Genomic DNA, 25552 nt, shown 5'->3' with positions numbered 1-25552 from the left:
AGCCTGGTGTGGACAGCAGATCTTGCTTCAACAGCACTGGTATGAGCAGTGTGTGGATGGATGTGGGTCAAGATTATCATAAATGATGAAATTTCCCTTTAAAAATGCCTGAAAAGCAAACAGTGCTGGGGGAAAGAAAGCTGATGTCTCAAAGACACACCTGGGCTGCAGTGGCCTCCAGATCTGCAGCACAGACTGATGCAGAGGACTGCCGGAAAGCACAACAGCTCTATGAGCATCAACCACACTGCTCCAGGTTATACTATGAGGATCAACCACACTGCTCCAGCTTGTGCTTCACATAACCACTGGATGATGCCATTGTGAGAAGATTCACTGCATAGGGGTGGAACCCTGGTTAATCAGTTCTATCTGTGTGGAAGGTTAGGACAGACCTAGGCTGCTTCCCTCAACTTGCCCTGATGGTGGCTTGATGACCATCTCTCAACTAATACAGTGAGAGTGGACAAGACATGTATCTTTCCTATTAGAGACACAAGACTCATCTTTCCCTCCAGAAGGGATCAAAAGGATGCAAAGGCAAAATTATCTCCAGTGCCCAGGCCTCATCAGGAGTATCCCTATAGCTGTAAATAGGGTATTTTACATATGCTTTAGCAAGTGCAAGGTCAGCATAGCTCTGCTGGTTTGTCAAGGCATCACTAATTTACTCCAAATAGGTATCTGAATCAGAAGTCTAGTGCAATCAAGTGATCTTGATCCCAGGTAGGTGATTTCTACTGCCACTTGTTAAAAGTGCTAAAAAGGCATGAGGAAGCTTACTTGTTTTATCTTTCCATGATTATTTTGCCCTGTAATTGCAAACATCGTGTGTTAAGTCTGACAAAAATTAACTTATGCTTTGGCAAATACTGGCGGTTTCCTTCATGTTCCCCCTGATAAAAGTAGTCTGACTTTGATATTGCTTAAAGCAGTCATAGTCTTTGTTCTTCAGAAAAGATAAAGCATTTCTAATTCTAGGTTTTATAATACTACAATATGGAGAGACAGATTTTATCTTAATAACATCTATATTATGATAAAGAACCAGCTACATGACAGGAAAGTGAACATTTCAGTTCATCTACAATTCTTCATCACATCAAAAGACACTACATGTGAGAATGATATGCTAAAACTTCCCATTATGCAGTTTGGATACACATATTTATTCCAAAGCAATCAGTATTGTTAAGAGTAACCTCAATAGCTGATCTAGATAATGTTTCACCACCAAAATTGATACTTTAATTACAGTGTAATGATACTGATCTTATTTCTATACATCTTCTAAGATATTTCTGTGAGCAAGATGCTGAATGTAAAGAGCTGTTTCTGATACAATAATTGCAAATAATAACACAGATGCTATCCCTCCCAGCTATGTTGTGACACCTAAACTGTTGTTAGTTTTTAATGCAAGTGGCGATGAAATGGGATAAACTCAACAAGAATTCTATTTCCAGAAAAAGGTAATAATTTCTGTGAAGGAACAGAGAATCGGTTGAATCATTCATCACCCCAAAGAGAGAACGAGTTGTTTATTCTGTATAGAACAAAAAAAAAACCTAAGTCCTCTGCATCTTCCAATAGCAGAAAATATGAAAGTATGCAGTATAAACCATATGCATGCGAGTTTTCACTTAATATGCACATAAGTAGCTATATTTTAAAGGGCTCTCCCTCACATATGCACTTTCATTCATTTACGTGAAATTTATACACATGTACCTATTTAGGATGGACCCGATTCCACCTACCTTGTTTGTTCTGAGGTGTCTTACCCTGCAGTAGTCTCATGGGTATCAAGCAGAGATAATGCTCTTCAGTCTGACTACGTGGCAGATTTCACCTATATATAACAAGTCTATATTTATCTCAATTTTAAGTAGTTAATTTAGCCCTGTATCACTGATTTAAATATATATTATCTGCTAATACAAAAGCAGCTTGGGAGCAATTAGAGTCCTCTATCTCCCCCCACCCCAAATTCTGCTAAAAATCAATGAATAATATGCAAATTCTAAAGATTTTTTTATACTAAACAAGTTGAATTCTTAATATGAGACAAGAAGAAAATCATAGCTTAGCATACACTCGTAGATGTAATAAATAATGAACAGCACTAACAGCTTAACATCATAAGGAAACAGATGGAAAACTTCCCTCCAGAGATCATTGCATCTAGTATTAGAGAATGAGTTTCTGGACGTGCACAGGGTGAACAGTTCAAGTCTGAATTACAATGAGGTTTGTAACACTTTTTTATTATAAATGTAAGAATTTCATGTCTTCCTTTTAGAAAGTACTGCTATTATAGCGTTCATCTGTTTCACTGAAGACATGAAAAGCAAAAGGCAAAATCTTAAGCTGCTAAAGCATGCATAGCACGATCAAATCAAGATCTCGCTCTGGGAGTACCTTCACTGGGTTTCCAGAGTATGGTAGGGCTACAATGCCATCATCTGTCCAGAGAAAGAAACAGAATGAAAGTTGTGCGCTCTTTCCCTGTTCAGCTGAACATGCGAAACTAAACAACACCATTAAGCCAATAGTTACTGTATTTGTAGGTCAATGACTATTAAATGTTTAGAGAATAATAATGAAACAATGTCCAGTCTATTACTCTGATAGCACTTCCTTTTTTTCACAACAAGCAGCTTGGTGGTGTGATCAAAGTGCTTTATAAACAATGAATAGATGAAATAGAAATATCTCATGAATGCAAAGCCCATTTGTTTGGACTGAATAAACCATGCTGGAAAAGAGAACCGATCATCACATCTTACATGCATTTATTTGCATCTTTTTGTGACGTGATGCCCAAATAAGACGTGCACTGTATCATTGGAAGTAGCCGAGCTATAGCAAGATATCATCCCTGAATGCTTCAACGAGACTCCTAGCAATGGGCCTTTGAGCCAACGGCACAGACTCTGGCATTATAATAAGAGTTTGCTCACATATGTATACTGCATGGATAAGGTTAAAGTCCATATGCCTCACCTGTTGTTCATAGGATCTCAAAGCATGTTGTAAACTCCAACTCTAGAGACTCTCTTTTAAGGGTCTCTTTTTTTAAGTGTCACTGCATCTATTCACCACATATGAAAGTACATTTCATAGAGAATAGCTGTACAAATACTACTAAATTAAGCTTCTCAAGAAGATGGGGTTTTTTGCCCCTTGCTTCCTTCCTCTGCTCTCCTTACACACCTTTCCCATTTTATAGACCACAAAAGAGACATAAAAGTTAAATGCCTTGCTCAGAAGTTTTGAAGTCCATTTCAGCAGAGCATGCCCAAGTCAGGCAAATTCCTACATGGTCTGTCAACTGTTAGACAACTTCGCCTCCAACATCAGCTGGATGTGCAAACTGCCACTTTCTATTCCTGTTTTAGATACTGAAACCTGTATTGATTTTGAAGGCTGAACTTTTAGATGGCTAGAACTCTGGGGCAAAAATAGGGTCAGCCAGAACACCTTTGGTAACAGGATGAGGGGCGGAAGCTGATATTCTCCTGACAAACTTGCTGAGCTTATAAATGTCTAGTGTTCATTAGTTTATATGTAATCCTGGCCAATAATTGCAGGTTGCTGTTCCAAGACACAAATTACTTCCAAATGCAGGACTTGACAGAAATGGGTGGAAGAGGACCAGCTGAAGAATGTAAGGGACACTGAAGAATTATTTCCATATTAAAACTACTCAATAATTTTGTTTTGCATGGTTTGATATTGAATCACATGACTCTCCTCTGCAGCACCTTGATGCTAGAGTTTGCTGCAAACCAAGAGCTAGTAAGGTACTCACAATGAGACTGATTACATATATATATATACACAAAAGAAGTAGTGCAATATCTTTCTAGAATGGGAAGCAAAAAAAAGAAGAAAAAAAAAACTTCAGGGCTGCTGAGATAACTAAAAAAAAGTGTGTATACATGAACACTGCCTGAAGAGATGCAGGGTCACAGGGCTATGGACCAAGTTGCTTGCAGGGACAGTTCGGAGGGACTAAATATTTCCATTCTTTCCCGTCAAGAGGAGCCATGGTGGCTATGACCAGGAGCAGATGCTGGCCCAGGCCTGCTGGCTGTGGAGGAATCCGATCTGGAGCCTCCTCAGACTGTCTTTTCTAAGTGATGAAATGTTTATGCCACAAGTTTTGCCTCAAACTAAATGGAGTCAATAAAGCTGACATTGAACTGGGATGAAATTCAGGCTTGCCTTCAAGATCTTGCCTAATGAAGTTGTTGATCAGTATTTTCTTAGGGCCCAGTCTTCCCTTTGACCTGAAGTAGGCTAAAATAGCACCTTTCCTGTGCTCATCACCAGAGGTCCGAGAGTGGCTGTAGGCCACCGTCCATGCAGCACGGCGTGGTTGCCGGTGTATCGCACCAAATTTCATTCCAGCTTCCCTGAGACGACCAGCTTTGTTTGCCAGGCAAATCCTGTGCTGACTAGGGTGATAACGAAATGAGCTAGCATGATGGAAAAAGTTCCTGTGGAGTAGGGATGCGGAGCTGCATCATGCCCGGTTGCTGCTGGAAGCTGATTCCCTTCCTGCTCACCCCCGCTTGTGTGTGCCTCCTTCTGGCACTCTTTCTGCCCCATCTCATTGCTGTGGCACTTCCTCACCACCCTATCGTAGCCTTGGATAAGATTAAAAAGAGGGAGACTTCTGAGGAACGTTTTCTCTGTGCTCATCCTTTGCTTTTGTTTCTCCTGTGCAAGGAGAGGGCAGCTAAATTTTTAAGCGTGGGTCCTGGGGGTCTGTAACAGAAGCAGAGGAAAGCGATGCTCAGCAGTTTGCCCACAAACCCAGCTTGGCACCAGAAGAAAAATTTCCCCCAGTACATTTGGGGCTTTGTGAGGAAACCACATATTTTGTTTCTGAGGTTTGCTCTTAGCCTCTCTCTTTTCCTTAGGCTATGACGCATTACCCTACAGTCGCTGAATTTATCACTTCTTGACTCAAAACCCTTTAAAAGTGAGACCCTATCTATATAGCTTTGGGAAAGCCTGGAAGCTGAGTAGAAGGGGTGTCCAGAAGGAATGTGAGGGAAACCTTTGTGGTTGGAACCAGAACACAGGTTCTGCTGGGGAAAGGACGTCGACCCTTTGCGTAGCCTTGTACCATTTGACTTAGCAAGAAAATGGGGTTTAACCACTAACCATGTGGATTTACACCCTTCTGTATACCTTACAGCAGGCAAACGTGTGCTTTTAGGCCTATGTGACCAGTTCCTATCTGCATATAAGCATGAGGGCTGGATCCTTTATTATTTTGCTAAGAGAAGCCAAGAAATGTGAGAGATTGGGAAAAAAAAAAAAAGGGAAGAAAAAGGATGTCTGAGAAGCCAGCAGCAGTAATGAAGAGGGGAGGAGGATTGCTTTCCTTTAAAGTAGAGCAACTTCAAAGAAATTTGCTTGACTTCAGTGGACAGGCAGGCAACAGAAGAGTTGAGGCTTGTACAGTACCACTGACTCCCCGCTGTTGGGGAGGTGGCTTTGGGCATTGCTGGGAACCTACTGTTCACTTCAGGAATTCAGTGGTAGCAAAAGTAACCCTCACACTTGGTGCCTTTCCCATAGAAACCCGTAAGGTTGCCTTCCTGTTGTTTTTTTTTTTTTTTTCCACATTCCACCTATATAAATAGTGACAAATTAAGCACAACTGAAAGTGATTCCCTTTTCACCGCCTATTTCAGATTCCAAACACACTGAACAGTTGGACGAGTGCTGACCTACATAGCACTTAATATAGAGCAAGGGTGTTTAACCCAGAACAGGTCTCTGACCCACTTTAGTGTCGAAAGAGCACAGGTGCAGGCTATTGTATTCGTGTTCACAGGGGTTTTGTTGATAAATTATCAGGTTTTACTCTGTGCTGGGGCTCAGATCAATTGAAACTGTTTAGCTGCCATTAAGTCACAAATATTCCATACTCCTATTAATAAAAGTACCGGTCTGGGCCACTTACAGAGTTTTCCATTTCCAAAGCCCTTTACTATTATTATTGTTACCATTAAAAATTTATATTAACATAAGGCCCAGAGGGAGTAGCGAGGATTAATTCCCTATAGTGCTAACTCTCAATAAACAAACAAAATGTAAATATTAGCTAATCCATGTCTTGTAACCAACCTTGTTACATTGCAGCTAACCTCAGCATGCCGGAGTGGTGAATTGCCCTTCGGAAATGCTGGGTAGAGCAGGCCCTATGCCGTCAGTGGAGGGATGCAAACAGTCTTAAGGCTTCTGGATTGTCCTCTGAAGGCAAATACCTCTCTGCACTGATCCACGATGACTACATAGGGAGTGTGTTTAGTGGCTCTGAGACCAGTCGGAGAGAGGCACAGGTCTCTTCACAGAATAGAAACAGAGAAATAAACTTTAAAAACCTAAAGTATTGCTCCATTGAGCTTGCAAAATCTGGTTAAGATGTCCCTGTTCCTATACATCTCCCTGGTCAGACAACAGGCTGGTGTGCATGTCTTCCTCCCTTGTTCCTTTCACAGCTGAGCAAGCTGCAGTCCTCATCTTCCCTTTGCCTTGTGGGAATCATAGAAGCATAGCATCATACTGGTTGGAAAAGACCTTCAAGATCATCAAGTCCAACTGTAAATCCTTTTCCACCATGCCTGATAAACCATGCCCCTAAGTGCCTCATCTACACACTTCTTGGCCACTGCCATGGACCGTGACTCCATCACTTCCTTGGGGAGCCTATTCCAAAGTTTCACTGCTCTTTCTGTGTGAAATTCTTCCTAATATCTAACCTGAACCTCCCTTGGAGGAGAGATGGTGAGAAGTGGGACAAGCAGCCAAAAGGTCTTCCTGGCAGCTCCGAAGGGGCACCAAACTGAGGGAGGAAACCTGCCTTGTCCTGTGTGGCACACCGTGTTCCTGAGGCACCTCCCAAGCCCCCCTGCTCCTTCTGCTCCGCCGTGTGCTATGTGTCACCTTAGTGAGAGGACATGCTGGTGACATGCCAACTCATGATATAGGCTGGCTCAAGGGGGTGGATCTCCAGAGGCCTTTCCTTTTGGGGAAAGCAGAAAGAGAATTTAATTGCTCGAATTATATGTAATGTAGGGAATTGCTGGAGTCTGAGGACTGCATCTCAGGAGGCTGGTTTCTGTTTACATTTTAAGCAACACACAACTGTTGGGGTTCAGTGTTTCAACCCTCCCAGCCACACAATCAGACGCTTTAGCCCCAGCCAGTCTCCTTTCGCTCCCTCCAACATCCCTCTGAGTCACAAACTCTCTGCTCCTCGGTGGCCTCCCAAATGTCACTACTTTCAAGTCCCTCCATGTGGAACCACATGTCACCACCCAACAATTAATCCAGATTTCTCTAGGGAACACTGGCTACTCATAGGATGTTCCTACACACTGCTTTTTTGCATTTGAACCTCTGAGTCACAGGTAGTGAGGCCACATGTGGCAAAAAATAATCACATATTCTGTGGGCAAAGCGCTTCCTATTGAGCATGCATCGTAAGTTGTTCGTGCATGCCACTTATCCCGCTGAGTCTATAGGATAAATTATGCTCAAGAAATTTGCTCTCAATGGCCTCTTTCAGATAGCAGCAATGAGTAAGATAAAACCTGCCACTTTATGTCAAGTCACACTCGTTGAGTGCAGATTTAGTAATAGTAATACTTATCTTTTATGTAGCACTTTACATTTTCCAGTTGCTGCACAGAGATTAATTAATCAGCTAGACATATATAAGCCGGGCCTAAAGCGCATTCTGAAGGATTGACAGATGCCTGTGCTGCAGCAGAGACGCAGAGGCCACCGTCTGACCCTCAGATGCACAGGTATCGTTAATTGAAGTGAGATGGCAGCACGAGGCTTGCAATCTACTGAGATTTAAGTGGGGCTTCGGGGGTCCAGAGGCCTTGTTCTTCTCCTCTCAACCAGATAAAAAAAGTAAATGTAAGCAAATTCCTTTCTGCAATACATCTTCCAAGCCCTCTCCTGCGATTCGAATGGTTACCTTCTTTAGACTGGGAAATAAGAAACAAAGATGGATGTTTTCGCTTCCAGCTTTTCATTAACTTTAGTTGTCTACGGTGCCCCTTTGAGAATTCCTTTTGCAAAGGCTTAAATATCCTCCCTCCTGTGCCGTCCCAACCCTTTTTGGATATTTAAAAATCTCTCTGCATGGGGGAGAGGAAGGTGGCATTCCTAATGACAATCCGAGAGAAGGCCCCCACTGCACGAGCATGGTATCAAATGACAGGATCTCGTCCAAGCTGGCTACCCCGCTGCTGTTATTGCTGCTGTTAGAGTGTTTCAGACAGACTTTCCAAATCAGGCCAAGCCTGCGTAATTGGAAGTTGGAACAAATTCAAACCTGAGCCAGCAGACAAGGAATCATGGTGTTCACTGAATTTGTCCTCGACAAAGAAGAAAAAGCATTTTCTGCAGAGCCCTCCAGACAGGAGCGCTCACTGGAGGAGCGCCTCCAGGTTGCGTGAATATGCTGGTTGTCATCTCCAAGGTCATGTCCAGACTGGACGTGATCGTGCAGCCTGTCCTACGCCAACCAGAGGCAGCACGGTGACTTTTGCTCAAGATATGCTCAGCTTGTCATAAACTACAAAAACACACCAACCAACTCGTACAAGAAGCTGCAGACATTTTTTTACTTAGGGACTTTCTTTTTTTGTCATCCACCTTGCTGATACCTCCAGAAAAAAATGCAAAAAAAGGCATTAATATGCGCATGTGTGATTAGTCCTACCCTTATGTCTGTCATATACTTGCTATGTGAAGAAAAATCTTACATTAAGCATGTGTAAGGTGCTCAGATGTGCTGAAGCTGAAGCATCTATAAAACTGCAACACAGGCCTTGAAAGCATCAGTTTTAATTAAAATTTTAAATAAATGTGGGTCTCCTTTTATTTGCTTTTTGGATCCTGAGTCCCTAAATCATAATTTCAGAATATTTCTGCTCAGACAGAAGGACTACCAATGCTACTATTATTTGCAGTGAAAGATGAGATTCTCACATGATCAAATGACTTCAGCAACTGAGACTTTAAGAAAAAGTACCAGTCATCCTGAGAAAGAGCTGGCAAAACTGCTATGAGACATTACAATTTCATTTTTTTTTGGCACTGTGCATGTTTACATTTGTATTTATGTAAGCCTTTTTGCATTTAGTTATAGAGGCACTTCTGCTGTCCAGAGGCACTTTTCTGTCTTCTTACATTTACTGTCACCAGAAGTTCTTCTGTGATAAAGGCCACATAGTTGCCTCCAATTCTTAGCCGTACCCAGACACCTGCTTCTCATTAAATTCACAGATTTTTGTATTCAAAACAACTTTTAGTCCTTAAAAAGTGCTGTAAGGAGATACTGTGCTGCTCCAGGTGCCCTGTCTCCTTGAGGTCCCTTGCCATTTCCAACACCTCACATTGACGTTGCAGACATATGCCCTTATCTATTTATTTATTTATTTATAGATATTTTGCTGAAGCTCAAACACATCTGCTGCACAAGGTGAATTCACCTGAACAAGTTTCAGTGTTCAGCCTTGATGCTTTGATCGAATTTTGGCTGCCCAACCTTCTCTGGGGATGCGAAAGGCCTGACCTTTCGGTCAAACGTCACGTTGAATCCACAGGAGCTGGAGTATTGCATTGGTCAAACTACCAAATAACCAACTCTGACCTGTCACTGTATAACAGATTTTTTCTTGCATCTGAAGTTCATGAGGAGAAGCAATCATTTTTCCAAGGTCGCTTTGGTCATGACTGTTGCTGTGGGTGTAGGATTAAAAAGCGCATGCAGGCTTGTGACATGATATTTTTCCAAAGACAGAGTTCCAAATCACAACCCCTTAGGTTATACTCAGGAAGGACCATTTTGTGGCTGCTGTTTCATATGAAAACAAGCAGAGGGTCACTTTTAAAATATCACTGTCGTTAAACTCTGGCTAGCAGAAATAAATGTTTATCCCTTCTTTTTCCTCTTCCCGAAGAACACCTCCGCCTCCTCCAGAAGAGTGCCAGTTAAATTTTGTAAAGTCCTTATTATCACACTTCACTACATAGCAGGATGAATGAAGAGAGCTGTGCAAACAGTGCAGATATCTTTTCTTTATTACGGCTGCAACCACTCCCCGGAGACATTATTAATGTCCATGGTTCTTGTAAAGAGGCGGCGTTCGCGGGAATCTGATTACTATTCAGATCAGCCACCTCGCTCGGTCTGTCTGTGAACCAACACATTAGTGGGGACATAAAGGGCTCTTGCTGGGGGCTGAACAAGTTCCTAGGGCCTCCGTCATGAAAAGATAATGGCAGTGTGATTGCCAAAATTTCGTGGAAATTGCGCTAAGCCAAAGCAGAACAAAACCCAAGGTAGGAGATGTGTTTTTTCTTGGGCAATTTATTATTTATCATTGCTCAGCAAACCCCTTTGTTCTTATGTGTGGTACTTATTCTCCCTTTATAGCTCACTTGGGTGTAAGATCTGAAAAGATCTATGATCCTTTTTAAGAATGGAGGGGTAAGTCTCATTCCCTAGGCCAGGTCCAGGTTTGACAAGGGGCAGCTACATGAGAACTAAAAGCAAAACAAAAAAAAATCCCTGTAAAACCTATGGCCGCTACCACTCTAGGGTTTCTGACGAGAGAAACATGCTACATGAGACTACCAGTTGGAAGGATTTTGAGGATGAGGAAAGGCTCCCATCCTGAGACATGCAGAGGTGCTCACTGCTGGTTTGAACTGCACCGTGGAGTAGGAGCAAACACGTGGCTCCTGCAGCAGCAGGGAGCCCTGCACTCTGTGGGGGGAACGCCTGCAAATCCTGCTTGGTGCCACCTACTTGAATTTATGATAAATCAAACCTTAATAATACCCTCCTGCCAAGTGCATACACATTTTGTATGAAGAACAGGCAGCACACCCATAAAGTGTCCATCCAGGCTGGGAAAATGATATCTGTCTGCTCTGACACAGCCTTGGTCAAGACATACAGGTGGCAGGTAATTTGGCAGGAAGAGAGGAGAAAGATGTTTAGTGATGAAACTCGGTTAAGACAGGAAAACCAGTATTCACACAAAAGAACCACTAAAAGAAAGTTGCTTGAGTAAACACAAGAAGAAGGTAGAACGCCTCAAAACCATAGGCCTGAACATCTCCCATGCACTGCTGTTCTATTCCCAACAGCATCCAAGTCACTCACAACAACAGACCTCTGAAATAAGCTATGTAAAGAAAGAGACAGCAAAACAAAAGCATGCATGGCTGTGTATCAACCATGGGCATTCAGAAGCTGTTCTAGGAAACATGGTAAATGAGCCATACTATCACTACCAGCTTGTGACAGAACCACAGAGTGCAATCTGGATGCTTAATTTCTTGGAGAAATCTCTCTATATATACGACATAAGCAGACTGTCGAGCATGGGAGTGCGCATGTGTGGTCCTCACAATAAAACCTGAGTAGCCCGCCTCCATGCCTCTGTGAGAAAGCATTTCAAAATGAGAAAGGTCAAATGGAGAAGTGCTGAGAGGAAAGTGGCTTCAGCGGACAGGAGGGAACATCCCATTCTCAGTACCGACTCACACTGTGCTTTCATCATTGAACATTTCTCCGTAACAAGCCCTCAGCCTGTGCATCTTTAATTCCTGCCCGCTTGGCTTACTGGCAGAAAGCAAAGTCATTTTGTTTATGCCGAGGACATCTGGCCTGGCACTCGACGCCCAGCTAATCCCAGACAGGGTCATTAGCAGTGCTGCATTGCCCTTTTCTGCATAAATCGGGAATGAGACAAGTAGTAGTATCTTCTCCTTTCTACAGCCCCCATGGTAAGTGTTAACTATGAATCTCGGCTTCGACCCACTCTGTCTCATTAGTGTAGAGGGGAGGAAGTTAATCTCTGGAGTTGGCTGGCATACTAATATTTTCACCCAGTTTTGTGCATTCTGACTTCAAGGCCTTGTGTATTCTCAAACGCTCTCCAGCCTGATATGAGCACTTCCTTTCCAATACCTGCTCACCTACGCACCCCTGCAAGCATTGCCTACTGCATGATGCATCCAGCCATGGGCGATGGATGAGATGTGTCCTAGACCTTCACTCTCTCTCACTTTCTTCCCAAAAGAGGATGGGAATTCATGCTGCTGTGCAGATTTCACCCTACCTCAGTCTGGTCCAGTAAAGACATCACATCTTTTAATTATAATGAACTTGAAGATTGGAATGAACTGTGTCAATGAACTGTAATGTCAGGGCCTGTTAGGGTGAAGCTTTAGGCAGCAGCTAACTCAAGAACAGATGTTCTTGATTCATGTAGAAGACCCAAAATACATATCATCATTTTAGTTGATGCAGATCTTTTAAACGAAGCAAAGTTCTGCCCCATTATGCACCAATAACAAATTTTCTCTTCTACCTCTTGGTCACTGCAGAAGAGGGTTTTTTTGTTTGTTTGTTTGCTTTTTCTTCTATTTAAAAGATGTTATCTATTTGTAATATAAATTCCAAAGAACCAAGTCCCTCTTGAAAATGGTTTTGCTCAAGGAAAGTGTATCCATGGAAAGTTTTTTTTGTTAGGCACTTCAGTACAATTACTTGACCATATGCAGTGTGGCTGAGCTGCACTGGAAAACTGATACTTTCCGTAATGGTGTCTCATTACTAGTGATTCATTGGAGAAGTGCTGCTGTGATAATTATTGTTTTATGAACGAATGGGCAACACATTCTGAAAGCAGGGCTCTTCCCTAAGTATGATTTAAGTGGTTGGTTTCTGATAGTCATGTAAATAAATACGTACTAATGAAACATAGTGGCAACGCCTCTGCTGACAGGTTTCTGTGTCTTACCATAAAGCAGCGGTAGAGCTAAATCTGCATATACAAATCCATAATGGTTAGGGGCTTTTATGTGTTTTTGCAGGAATGGTTTTGACTGAATGCACAAGAAGATGCAAACTCCTCATTTCCATCAATTTTTACCTCCCAGGCTGACTTCAAAGTGTACTTTTCAATGCAGACATTTGGAGAGGATGATGGTGGGCGAATTAGGGCTATGATGCATCTGTTGACAGCCCACCACTGTTCCTGGGGCTGGCTTCCTCCTCCCGCTGCTTTCATGTGCTTTGCCTGCCAAGGGTGCCCAATGCTTTGCACAGTGCCCCACATTAAGGGATTTGGTCCCTGCATGCAGTAGGTGCTGGGGTGCCTTGTCCTGGTCACTATTGTTGACTACTTGCCACCATGGCTCTGCCATAAGTCACTGCCTTCCAAATTTACCTGCTGAGCTCCCCGTGTGAAAACGAGGCAGAAATGGTGGGTCTGCACAGTCAGCCTGGCAGAGATTAGGAGGTGCAGAGAGCAGGCAAGTCCACTAGAAAGCTAAAATAATGTCTTAAAAGCAGTATTCATTCAATCACATCAAGATAAAAAAAGTTCAAAAAAAAAAACCTTTTTTTCTTGATGATTATGGCATCATGAAAACAGGAGTTCAGGTTCTATCTCACAGGTTGTGCTGCTTCTGCAAACTCCTAAGACAGTCATGATCGCGCAAAAAGTAAATCCTTAAGTCAAAACTAAGTAATTAGCAAAACTCCCACCCATTTCTCCCAGGAGAATTTTGACCACTATGAGTGTTTTGCTATATAAGATTTTTTTTCAAATCAGAATGAAAGCATGTGTATATAAAAAAACATATTATAGAGGTAGTAAAATTATATATAGCACATTCATATATTCAGGGAAAAAAGAAATGGAAGGAAGGAAGGAAGGAAGGAAGGAAGGAAGGAAGGAAGGAAGGAAGGAAGGAAGGAAGGAAGGAAGGAAGGAAGGAAGGAAGGAAGGAAGCATATTTGCTAATAGAATATATAACTGTTTACATCTGCTAGTATAGTTGCAGGGAATTAGACCAGATGTTGAAAGTCTGTCATCTTTTATTTTGAAAGATATTCTTTCGATGCATGTAATCTGGTGTGTCAATTAAAATATGTTCAAGAGCAGATTTCTTCTTCAGCATTATAAACTTACTGCGACGTGGTGGCTGAGTCATGCTTGTCTGAATCACTTCAGATTTCCTGCATTACTTTAGTCAGACTTAATTCCCTGTGGACATAAAGCAGAGCAGAGCCTTGGCTGTGCCATGCTGGAGGGCATGATGTGACTTTCAAAGGCTGACAGACAGAGTGGGATGTTCTTCCCTGTAGTCTCTCGTAATCCTGTGTTCTCTCCAGGGATAGAAAGATGTTTCTTCTCTAAATTAAAATAGTAGCAGCTTCTTTTCGTTACTGTCTTTAAAAGCCTAATATGTTTGGTGAGCACGCCCTCTGATGAGATAGAGGGAATCATGCAAGAAGCAGCCTGTTCTCACCTAGTTTAGACGGTAAGGCCCCACACCTCAGCTCTCACTGCAAGGTGCCTACATATCTTTGAGTATTTGAAACTGCTGGACTTCACACAGCCACTTACTTATTGCTTCCTCTCTTCCAGAGCAAATTCTTTGAGCACTCACTACCTTAACTGGTCCTTTCTTGTAAAAAGCTTCATTACAGTTGTGGTGTTCAAGTAACGTATAAATAAGTATCGTAGCAATGGGGAGCCTGTGCCAGGCTCATTCTCGAGCCCCTCACCAGCACCGTGGCTTTGGCTACCCAAGGTGCTGAGCAGCCACAGAGCTCAAACAGCTTCCTGGAGAGCCCCGGTGTGATGGTGAGCTATTGGCAAGCAAGCTCTCCGTAACATTTTCTAGCCCTTTTTGTACTCACCATGCAGTAGGTCTGTCTAGACCACCCACTTCTCGTGCCTCGCTGAGAGAATGCTGTGTGAGGTGCCATGACCAGACATGCATTTGCTTAGGTCAAAAAGATCTGTCACCCTGACACATAAGGAAAGAAGACTGGTTTGACAAATCCATGTTGGCAGTTACTCTTCCCATGCTCCCTTCTAGGTGTTGGCTTGTTTGCTTCGGTATTTTTGTAGGAGTTGGTGTTATGCTTCTTGCACTGATTGGTGTGCACTTCCGCAGATGCTGCTTCCCGCTGCCCACGGGAGAGGCACCCCGTCCCTCCCCTGCCAGTCCTTCGCAAAAAGTGAAAATTACTCATCCCTTGCAATTTCTTGCAAATTTTCAGCCGAAGTGCCTCTGAAATTTCAGTCACCTCCTCCCACCCCGGTATTTCTTTGAGGATCCTAACATTCCTATCATTAGGTCCAGACAAAATTGGAAACATCATATTTATTTAGAAAGTATGTGTTAACCTGGTCCTTTGAACTCAATTGGAGGGCTTGTTTATTTTCAGTGTAATATTACTTACATAAATCTCTTTTTTATGTTCCTGCATGAAAACTTTGCTGTCAACTAAGGCTGTATACAAAGACTGACTCACTTCCTTTGAGACATGCTATGTTAAAACATGGGATGAGTGCCTGAGATCTCCATTTTGTTGTGAAGAGCTAAAATAAAGAAATCTTCCAAGAGCAGCTGGCAGAAGATATTTGTAACAAGAGCTGCCAACTACTAGGGGAAAGTGGCTTATTTATACAGGGGCACCACTGAGACAGGCTGAAGAGACAGACTGCCTTGAATTTAGAAAATGAAATTCACCCAAGTGGACAAGGCTGCAAAAACTATATAACATAAAAAATGAATTTTGTAACCGAACAGCACCTGCATGTGGCAATCACTTTCATGCTTTCTCAAAGAGATAAACCATCTTGCTACATCAAATAAACCCTATAATTATATTGCTTAAGTAGGATATTAAGTGGCATCATATTAAGTCATTACATGACCCTTGTCATCACCAGTCCTGGCGAGCAGTGGGGAGGAGAGCTCTCCCTCCCCGCTGATTTCTCCTGATAGCTATTTAAACACACTGTGGTAATTAGAAACATCTAAATAAAGCCTTGCCCAGGGTTGCCAGGGCTGAACGCAATATAAACCTGTCTTTCTTGTGGCCACAATGTCCTCCCTGTGTCCTCGGCTGCTGCTGAGCACACGTTCCTGCCTGCGGCCGGCTCTGCCTGGCATTGGAGGTCAGCTCCCCTTGGTGCAACCCAACACGTGGCAGGGTAAGAAAGCAAAGCTGTTCAAAGGAGGCCTCCTTTTCCCTCCCCTCTGCATAGAGCCTCGGCTTTCTGGGCTTTCTGCAGTGCCTGACGGACGCTGCTGCTAATTCTCCCTGTCTTGCTCCTTTATGCTGTTCTTTGAAGGGAAACACACGGGTTTCAGAAGCCAGCCCTATTTGAGGCTGCCTTCCTAATTACCCGAGCTGCCATCGTTAAATGCAACACGTGTAATGATCACTATCATGAGCACTGTTTTTTCTCATACTCAGCGACTGCAGATCAAACTGGGCCACAGGTGTGGGTTTCAATGACAAAGTATACCTGAGTGCACCCCACAGACTTCCCATCCTTATAGTGACTACAGTTGAATCAGAAAAAAAGAATCACTCAACTTCCCACCCTTTGGCTCTATCTAAGCTAATATTATGAGCTGAGAAACACAATTCAGCACCTCATCCTGGGGGAAGATTTCAAGTCCCTCTGGGAGAAACCCCTTGCTGAGCACAAAAGGCAGCTACAAACACATTTCCAGACTGTATTGGCTCACATATTCACAAAACTTATGTTCCAGAAAGATTTATATTCACTTTTAAAAGCAACATTTTTAGCCTTTACTTCCACTTGCCACACTAAAACCACTACAGCCACCACAGCATTTTGGCTCTGCTCTAGGCTGACATCCATCGTCCTCTCTCACTCCCGCACTTACCCATCGGACACGGGAACTCCGGGTCTGACCTTCTCTCCCAAGACTGAGAGAAGTGTTCAAGGACGATCCCACAAGCGAGTAATGGTTCATGTCACTGCCAAATGAGCATAGGATTGGGCAGAGAGCTTGTTAATAACATTTTGTTGTTGGTGGTTTTTACACAGAAAAAAAAATCACAGATATCAAGGACCTTTGTCCATAGCCAGTTTTAAGGATTTTGAGACACGTAAGGATAAATAGAATTTACCCATTTTTAAGGCCTGGCTTGAGTTGTAAGAAAATGTTTTAATAAAAAACAGCCTGTGTTTTATAGTCAAGGGCCAAACTATAATGGGTAGAGACCTGCACATGTAATACAAGTGATTTTGCCCGAATTTGACAAATGCACATAAGAAGAGTTTGTGTGGGAGATATTTTGGTATTAATGCATTGTCAGCTAAGACTCCATGACCTTGTTGCCTTCATTCCTCGCTGGCTTGCATGCAGGTAGAGATGATCCATCCAAGATGATTGCCCATCTCTTTGATGGGAATTTGGTCCAAGAAATTGCTCAGGCTACATTTTTTAGTTACAAGGCACTACTAATCTAGCCTATATTTTACCCTGCATTCAGAGCATCTCTTTCAGTAGAACACAGGCCTGTAAACACTAAAACTTCTCAGTGCCTGACCACCTAATTTATGCATATAATCGCATACATAGATGCACAATTGCACCCTCACACCAAGCCTGGGTGTGAAGGTGAATGTTGGGTTAACTGGTAATTCTCTGGCCTCTTTAGACTAGAATAAGTAGCCCAAAGCAAATGCTCCAAAATTGCAATTATGGGATGGCTCAGGGGTCTTGCTTCTGGAAAAATATAATAATCACAACCCCCTGGACATACGGCGGCTTTTCTTCATTCTTCCAACAGCGTGCCCTACTGGAAACTATTCCCAAACAGGTATTGGGAAGCAGTGCATCCTGCAAGAATTATTACAGGCAATTGATGTAGGCAGTTAAGGTCAGGAAAGATGTTGGGTAGAAACACTCTTGGATCAGTTTGCCTGGAGGTTAAAGAACAATTTTACCCAAGCACTTTCCCTATGACCACAACTGATGCTGAAAAGAAGAGCAGTGTCTACTTTTTTTCTCCTATAGCCTGCATAGCTATACCTGCAATCATGGTATTTGTTAGGAGGTCCTGGAAAGGAAACAAACCTTTTTTGCCCATAGTCATCTTCCAAACTTTTTTTTTTTTTTCTGTTCTTCTTTGGAGGTAATGGAAAGAATTATGTGTAAAGTGAAGAGGCAAATGCAATAGCAGATTCCACTCCCCGCATGCATTTCACATGGTGGAAGCTACAGTCAGCCCTGTATCTCTGCATGATTGAAATTCTGCATGTCCCAGTTCAAAAGTTATCTTTCTTCACCAATTAACTTTGTTGGCAGGATATCAGGATAATATTTCATATAACCTCTCGCTAGTGCATTTTATGGACCTGATATTCTAATGGACACTTTATCCATTTATCTCTAGCTACAATTCCACAAATTGCCCTTGGTCCACAGGGTTAAGAAAAGGCCCCAGCTAGCACAAGCAACTGTAACATAGTGACTGCCATCCTCTGCCAAACTAAGAAACAGAAGAACTCCATGTTTATTTATTTGTAATTTTTATTGTGGTATCCTGAGAAACCGTGGAGAGAACTGCAAAGCATGTTCTTGTTAATCCTTCTAATGAAAATGTCTTAATTCGCAAAGGTCACTCTTTGGCAAGGAAAATGTCCAACAACCTCAGCAGCTTTAAAATGTAGGATTTCTATGTTGGATTTAGCCATGAAAAAAAAAAAAACGCTATCTCGATAGAGTTATTTTGTAAAGCAGATGGGCTAGATTTTATGAGGGGAAAATTTATTCAGAATGACCTCAGTTTTTTCTCTATGGGAGAAAATTATGCTCATCTCCAAAGTGCTAAAATTAGGTGTCTCCAACTATTGTTAATGATAACAGTGACCTCTTGTGGAAAATCTGAAACCTTTCCTAGCTCAAGTTAATTTAACTGGGTTGTATTTTTGGATCTGTGTTTGGCATTTCTAATACCTTTGTTACTATTCATAAAAGAAAAGCATTTTAAGGAAGCTGCTTCTCTTCTGGAGAAATTTATGACTAGGTCCCTGATTTCAAAATGCCAGATCTTTAAATCAGAAATAAAAGTAACACTTGTTTTTTCAGAAGAAGAGATCTGGTGTTTTTTTAAAAAGCAATGGAAGTCCTTAAGTTAGATAATTAAGCATCCTATCATGTCCAGAAGCCACAAACAGATTTTGAAATCTCCAGTTAAAATTGATGCATCCATTTGGGGATTCTGCAAAATTTTTTCATTTGTATTCAAAATCTTTTCAGACCAGTCATGATTTCAGAAGCTCAGAAGCCAAAAGTGTCTTCAGAAAAAATGCCACAGGAGTTTTTTTTTTTTTTTTTTTTTAACCATCCCTCTCTTTCAGTAAGGACAATAATGTTCATGATATGGGTGAGGAGGCTGAAAACAGGAAGATGGAAATGAATGCAGAAAAAAAAAAAAAAAAAAAAAAAAAAAAAAACAGAAAACATACAAACCAAAGAAAACCTTATGGATACAGAGATAACAAATTGTCTCCCACCTGAAGGAGTCAATACTCTGTCTTTTTGGTAGGGATTTCTGTTAAGTATTTCCTAAATTATGAAAGTTACTTCAGGAATAAATATAATGCCAATATAGAAAGAGAGATGGCTATTTAGGTACTTACAGGCCCATCAAGCTGACCATAACAAGGTCAGCATGCAAGACTTCACAGCAGTTCCAAAATGAAAGAATAATTGAAGACCTGAAGTTAAAGGAAAAATGAGATTAAAGCATTTAAAATTAACCAGATTACTGTGCTTTCTCCATGAAGTGAATTGATTGGTCTCAAGTGTTTTCACATGAGACTTTGGGGGTAAAGTTCAAAGAGATGGCATTGAACAGCCAATTCTTAAGGCTTATGGAGGGCTGCAAGGGTGATTTGAAAAAGGAATTACATAGCTGGAGGTGAGAAAAGGTATTTAGTGTTCTTTCTCGAGGATCAGTCTTGGGAGAAGTTCTTTGAGCATAGATATTTGCAATGGGGATACTATGTTACTCACTGGTAGGAGGTTACAGTTACTTGGCGCCACTACAAGCAGGGTAAAGGACACGCAAGGAAAAGCTCCAAAATGCATCCACCGAACACGGAGCCAAGGTAAGGTCTGTGGCAGGTGAAGAAGCAAAGTCCAACAATAATGGGGATAGTCTGAAGGGATCACAAACAGAAAGCCAAGAAGCAAAAGAAAGAGCAAATACCCCCTGCACACACATGGAGGGGTGGTCATAAGCAACAACTGACATTTATGTTAAAAAAGCAACGTGTTTTGTGAACAGAAAATAAAAAGCAGCACACATTTGGCTGAAATGAGAACTCATTTGAAACGTGAACCAGTGTTTGCTAATGGAGCTTTGGCACATGCTGGCAATTTCAGTTATTAGCACCGACTGAATGATGCCAGAACTATACTATAATCCCCTAATCAGGGGATTTATAGCAGAGGGTAGGAGACACAGCAAGCTCCGCAAAAATGATGCTGTAGTCGCTTTCTTTATCCATGGGCTACTTATTAACACTAACAACATCACCAAGTAAAAGCAGGGTGATGTCATCCTTTAAAAAGAAAAGAGAAACAATGTGACAGTTTAGTCTACTGGTGTCGACAGTGCTGTGTGGCTTTCTGGAGGACCCCCGTGAAATTTAGTTGACTGGTAATGGATTTTTCATTGCTTAGTTACTTTACAGGAAAAATAGCACATGTATATAAATACATATTCAGTAAAGCAGAGAGCTGATAAACAGCCTAACCACAACATACTCAAATCTGTTTTTGTACACTTTGTACTCAGCATTGTGAAACTGGGACACACAGTACTTAAAGCATTATACTACACCAAGAGACAGTATTTCATTACCATTTCACATGGGAGAGGAAGGGAAAAAACACTGTTCATTTTGCTTGTTTTTCCTTTTCTGTAATTACCTCTTAACATCCATCACTTAAAATAATTTCAAAATCTCCACATGCCTCTAACCCTCTCTCTCAAGTTTCAGCATTAAGAAAACTTCTTGTGCTCCTTAGCAGCTGGAGGCTTGCAGGAACAACACATTTTGTCTAGAGAGCATCAACATCTTCCCTGTTTTAGAGTGGGACTTCTTGTCACTAATGTAAGTCTCTGGCTGTCACGTGTTTAATTGCCTTTCAGAAAAGTGATGCAGGGCCGTTGTTTACACTAACACCTTTCTCTTCCTCATGCTTGAGGAGCCTGGTTCCCTAAGAACACCATGGTAGCCAAGCGAAATGAAGCCAGTTCACACAGGTATTCCTTGGGGAAGCTCCCAAAATCTACCAGTGGCAAGGGACTCCTTTGGAAAAAGCAGCCCGCTCTTTCAGCCTGAGGCAGAGGGTGTGGATGAGAAATCCCAAGTGGAGCAGTGATTTTCCAGCTATTATTCTGTGGCCGAGACATAACGTTCTCCCTCAGGAGAGGAGCAGAGACCCAGCAGGGCTGTGATCCCTCTGCTGAATTGCCTCTGCAGAGCGCAGTCATTGCTGCGCCCCGGGGACGAGTGATGCGTCCGAGGAGTGTCACCAGACGCCACTGCCAGCCCAAAAGGAACAGGAAGGAGTACTTTGGCCTGGGCAAGGGTGTGGGAGGGATACGGAGGCAGCATCACTGGGCTCCTGCCCAGGAGTCTGCAAAGGTAAAAAGACTGCTCCGGTCACGCTGACCCCACCTTCTTCCAAGAAGATGTGTTTGCAGAAGAAGGAAGCCAGCGGGACAACACGCAAATTCTGCTCCTGCATCTGTAACATCTCTTGATGCTAATGGAGCTGGTCCAAGTTTAGAAGAGGCTGCCCCAGCAGCAGAAGTGGGGGGAAATCAGTGGAATTAGGGCAGAGGAAGACAAGAAGCGTCTGCCTAAGTGCAGGAAACTAGAAGGGAAGGTTTGTTCATAGGTTGTGGCAAGAAAAAAAAGTGCTGCTGCCAGCACTTGCAAGGCCTGCGTTGCTCTTGCTAAGACAGCTTCCAGCTCGGAGCTGGGCTGTCTCCGTCCAGCTCAGAGAGGAGGGCAGGCAAGCTCACATCTGCTCACACCTCCTCAGTGGCACGTGGCTGCCTTTGCAGCCTTTTTCTGCTGGAAAAGCCCAGGCTCAGTGCTAGGCTGCCTGATACGATCAGCACTGGGTCACCGCGGCAGCCAGGACCGCTCTGTGTACCCTGCTGATTAGTCATGCTCCTGGGGAACAAGATGACATGGGAGATTTACTGCTAAAGCAAGCAGTTCCCAGGGCTCTCACAACTGTCACAGACTAGTTTTTCTCAAGATTTGTTTCTTCTGCTTGATGGATAGCATCTAAAAACGCAGCTTTTTTCATTAGCAGGAACATTAATGGCATCTCGCTCCTCTACTTGGCTGCTAGTTTTCTTGAAATTTACTGGGATTGAGACTTCCGTATCTCTAGGAAATTTGGTTGAAATTGCCAAATGGCTTAAAATATTGTGGCAAGCAAGATTTTTCCTCTGTCTCTGATCTCTTATGGAGTCCCACTACAAAGGCACCTTGACCGGTACAATGAGGACTCCCCCCCCCACCAAAAGATGGGAGGGATTGGTTCAAGTTTTATACACTTTGGGTATGTAATAATCATGAGAATAAGAAATTGTTACAACATAACACAGTATCTGCCATTTGCTGGTAGCATTTTAGTCCTGGCAGTCTGAACACAGGGCCAAATATTGTATGTAGGGAGAGGCAGCTGGTCATCTGGCACCTCAAGGCTACTTACGTGACCGAAAGCAGGGGCACAGCCTTGCGCTTGGGCATGTAGACATGTTTTCCTATCCAAAAATCTGGTGAGAGAAGAAAGGAAGCATTGAAGGGAGACTCAGTGCCTCTTTCTAGAAGCAATTGCAGAACAAATTTCTCTATTTTCTACCGAGATGGTTGCACAGATACAGACAGGTTAGCGCTGCTCTTTTCAGGCTAGTCTGAAGAACTCATAAGGGACTAGTAGCTCTGAAGAGTAAAGATCAGAACTTCTTTTTTAAGTGCAAATATTATACTAAAATTCCCAGTGTGAGGCAGAACATACGGGCAATAACTCTCTTATGAATGTGCGTAGGGAAGATGTTTGTATTTGTACAACTCTCAAAGGCAAAAAGTTTTTTCACATAAACGCACTCATGAGATGCAGCACAGTGTGCTAAGGACTAGTCTATTGCTCTTTGGGTCGGTTATTGGGAGTGGTTAAAATGGTTAGATGCAGAGCTAGACTCTGAATCTGACCTGGCACGGTGCAGATGGCGGCATTTTTGCCAGTTCTAGGGCTGAGACCCCAGCTAAGGAGAGAGAAGAGGAGGTGAGCGTACGAGCAAGCCTGGTATTCCTGTTACATGGGCTCTTCAAGGCATGGAATGATATCCAGCAAGGGGGAGCTAGGTAACCTGTAGTAACCAAAATAAAGGTGTACTGTACTGGCTGTAACGATGGCTACGCGCTGCTCGGCGAGCTCGCACGCGGCTCAGGGGAAGCTGAAGGGAGCGGAGGAGGACACTGGCTCCTTGTTAAGGCAGGCTGAGAGAGTAAGCAAACGGCTCAGCACAACGACACAAGTTCTGGTTTCTTCTCAGGCTTCCCCTCCTCCGCTGCTCCCCTCCAGCCTGCCAGGGCAGGAAAGGGAAAGAGAGGAGGTGCAGGAAAAGGAAAGGAAGCTATAGGGAAAGCACGGTTGGATTTGGAATATTTCAGAAGAAAAGTATTTAGACAAAGAATATTTTGATTAGGTCTTGTTCTAGAGAGGTTTCCTCCCCGGCCTTAAGGATATGGCTTTACCTGGGGGAAAGCCAGGGGAGCAGTTATAGTTACAAGACGCATGCTCCCACTGACATGGTCACACAGCTTTGGGACATATCCATCCCTGGCTTATTACTGCTCCCTGCAGTGGCATCAGATCAGTCCAGGGAGTCTCTGGCACTAGTTCTCCTTCCCTTTTATTGTGAATACCGCTCTCTCTCTGTCTCTGGCATGCTTTGGGTATGGCTAAAGGACTGGCCAGAGGCTTGAAGAAATGAAGGATGCCAGCAGGAACCTGCAATTGGTGATAGGAACATGAAATCCAGAGGAGAAGCAGAAGAAGAAGCTGGCAAGTGGGATGTGCCTGGATCTTAGCCAGAAGGAAGCTATGCTACACAGAGTGAGACTTGGGAACACTCCTCACTCCCCCAGATATTAGGTGATGATCAAGCATTATGACAGTGACCATAGAAGAACAGAGTCTGCTGTCACCCAATGAAAATTTTGTGTCTCTTAAAGCTGAGAAGACCAGTCTCTGACGTCGCCTTCCATGGAGTCTTGAAAAGGCTTGAGATTCATAGTTTTAGTCTGAATAGCAACTATGTTTTGTACCACTTTCTTCACAGATAGCAGAAACATCTTCTACTTAGCGTGTTACAGGCAGATGTCTCTCCACCATCTGCTCTGCTTTGCAGGCAGTCTGGCTTTCTAAAGCAGTGGGCAGAGAAGATAGCAAAATTGTCTGTTGAGCAGAAAAAAATGGCTAAAAATATCCTTCTATCATATAATACAGCCTACACTGCCAGCAAAAATAGCCTTTGCCATCTCTGATTTTTTTCTGGCAAAGACCTAGGTGTAAGTCAAACAGTGTGGCCTATCCAGGTGGCTTTGGGGCTGACTGATTGCTTGGCTCGCTCGTTCCCCTGCGAAGCAACCCACAGACCTTGTGCTTCTGTGATGGAGAAGTCTCTTTATTCCTGACAATACTAAGTCATTCAGGACTATTAGGCTGTAGTCTAACTGTGAGGAATTTGGGAGGTTGAATGACTGATCCTGGACTCTATGAACTGACAAAGGCCTATGAAAGCAGTAGCAGCACAGCAAACACGGGGGAAAACAAACAACAAAAGAATTGAGGACTCAAGAAAGAATCCTTCCCCTTTGCTTGTTACGCTCTCGTTGGCTCCCTTTGGTGCCTCTTTGGTCTTGAAGAAAGAGAAGGGAGAAACAGGGAGTTGCAAGGCCATGTCTCGATGACCTCTTCCAAAAATTACTTTCACTTTCTAGTCCTTCCTCACCTAGGCCCTTACCAGACCCAGTCTACCTTCAGTCTCCCAACACAAGGATGAGGAAGCATGAAGCAAGTAAGAGATTGGTCCAAGCAAATAAAAGAGGGAGTAGTTCTCTATACACTCACCAGCCTGTGGGAGTCAGGCTGTGGGTGCTGAAAGTTCCCAAGGGCTTCAAGTAAATGCTGTAAAATTTATGGACAAGAGCTTTTTAACACAGAGACACCACATTAGGCTCAGGAAGCCTCTTCAGTGCTGGAGGCTGGGAAACGGAGTGGTAGTATTGCCCTGTTCTTCCCTGGGTTTTCGGCAACTGCCAGAAATAGGGCATTAGGCCAGACAGATCTGTATTGCAAACCAAAACCATGTCCTTGTATTCCTTTTAGATGCAATATACTCAGGGTTTGTGGTCATCATCAAACCTGCACGTACGGGCCTGGACTCGTATCCTGTCCTCATGCAATGGGAAATGAGACAAACGGAGACGCACCCAGTTGGACACTCTCCTGTGACTTTTCCCAAAATTAATCACCGCTCCTATACTCCCTCCCCTTCCTGCACTCTTGTGAGACCGAAGTCATACACTCAGTTTAGGGA

The sequence above is a fragment of the Tinamus guttatus genome, unplaced genomic scaffold (genome assembly GCF_059628265.1).
Source record: "Tinamus guttatus ecotype Peru unplaced genomic scaffold, ASM5962826v1 Tinamus_guttatus_pri_ptg000002l, whole genome shotgun sequence".
Classification (NCBI taxonomy): Eukaryota; Metazoa; Chordata; class Aves; order Tinamiformes; family Tinamidae; genus Tinamus; species Tinamus guttatus.
Note: the sequence above shows the minus strand (reverse complement) of the source record.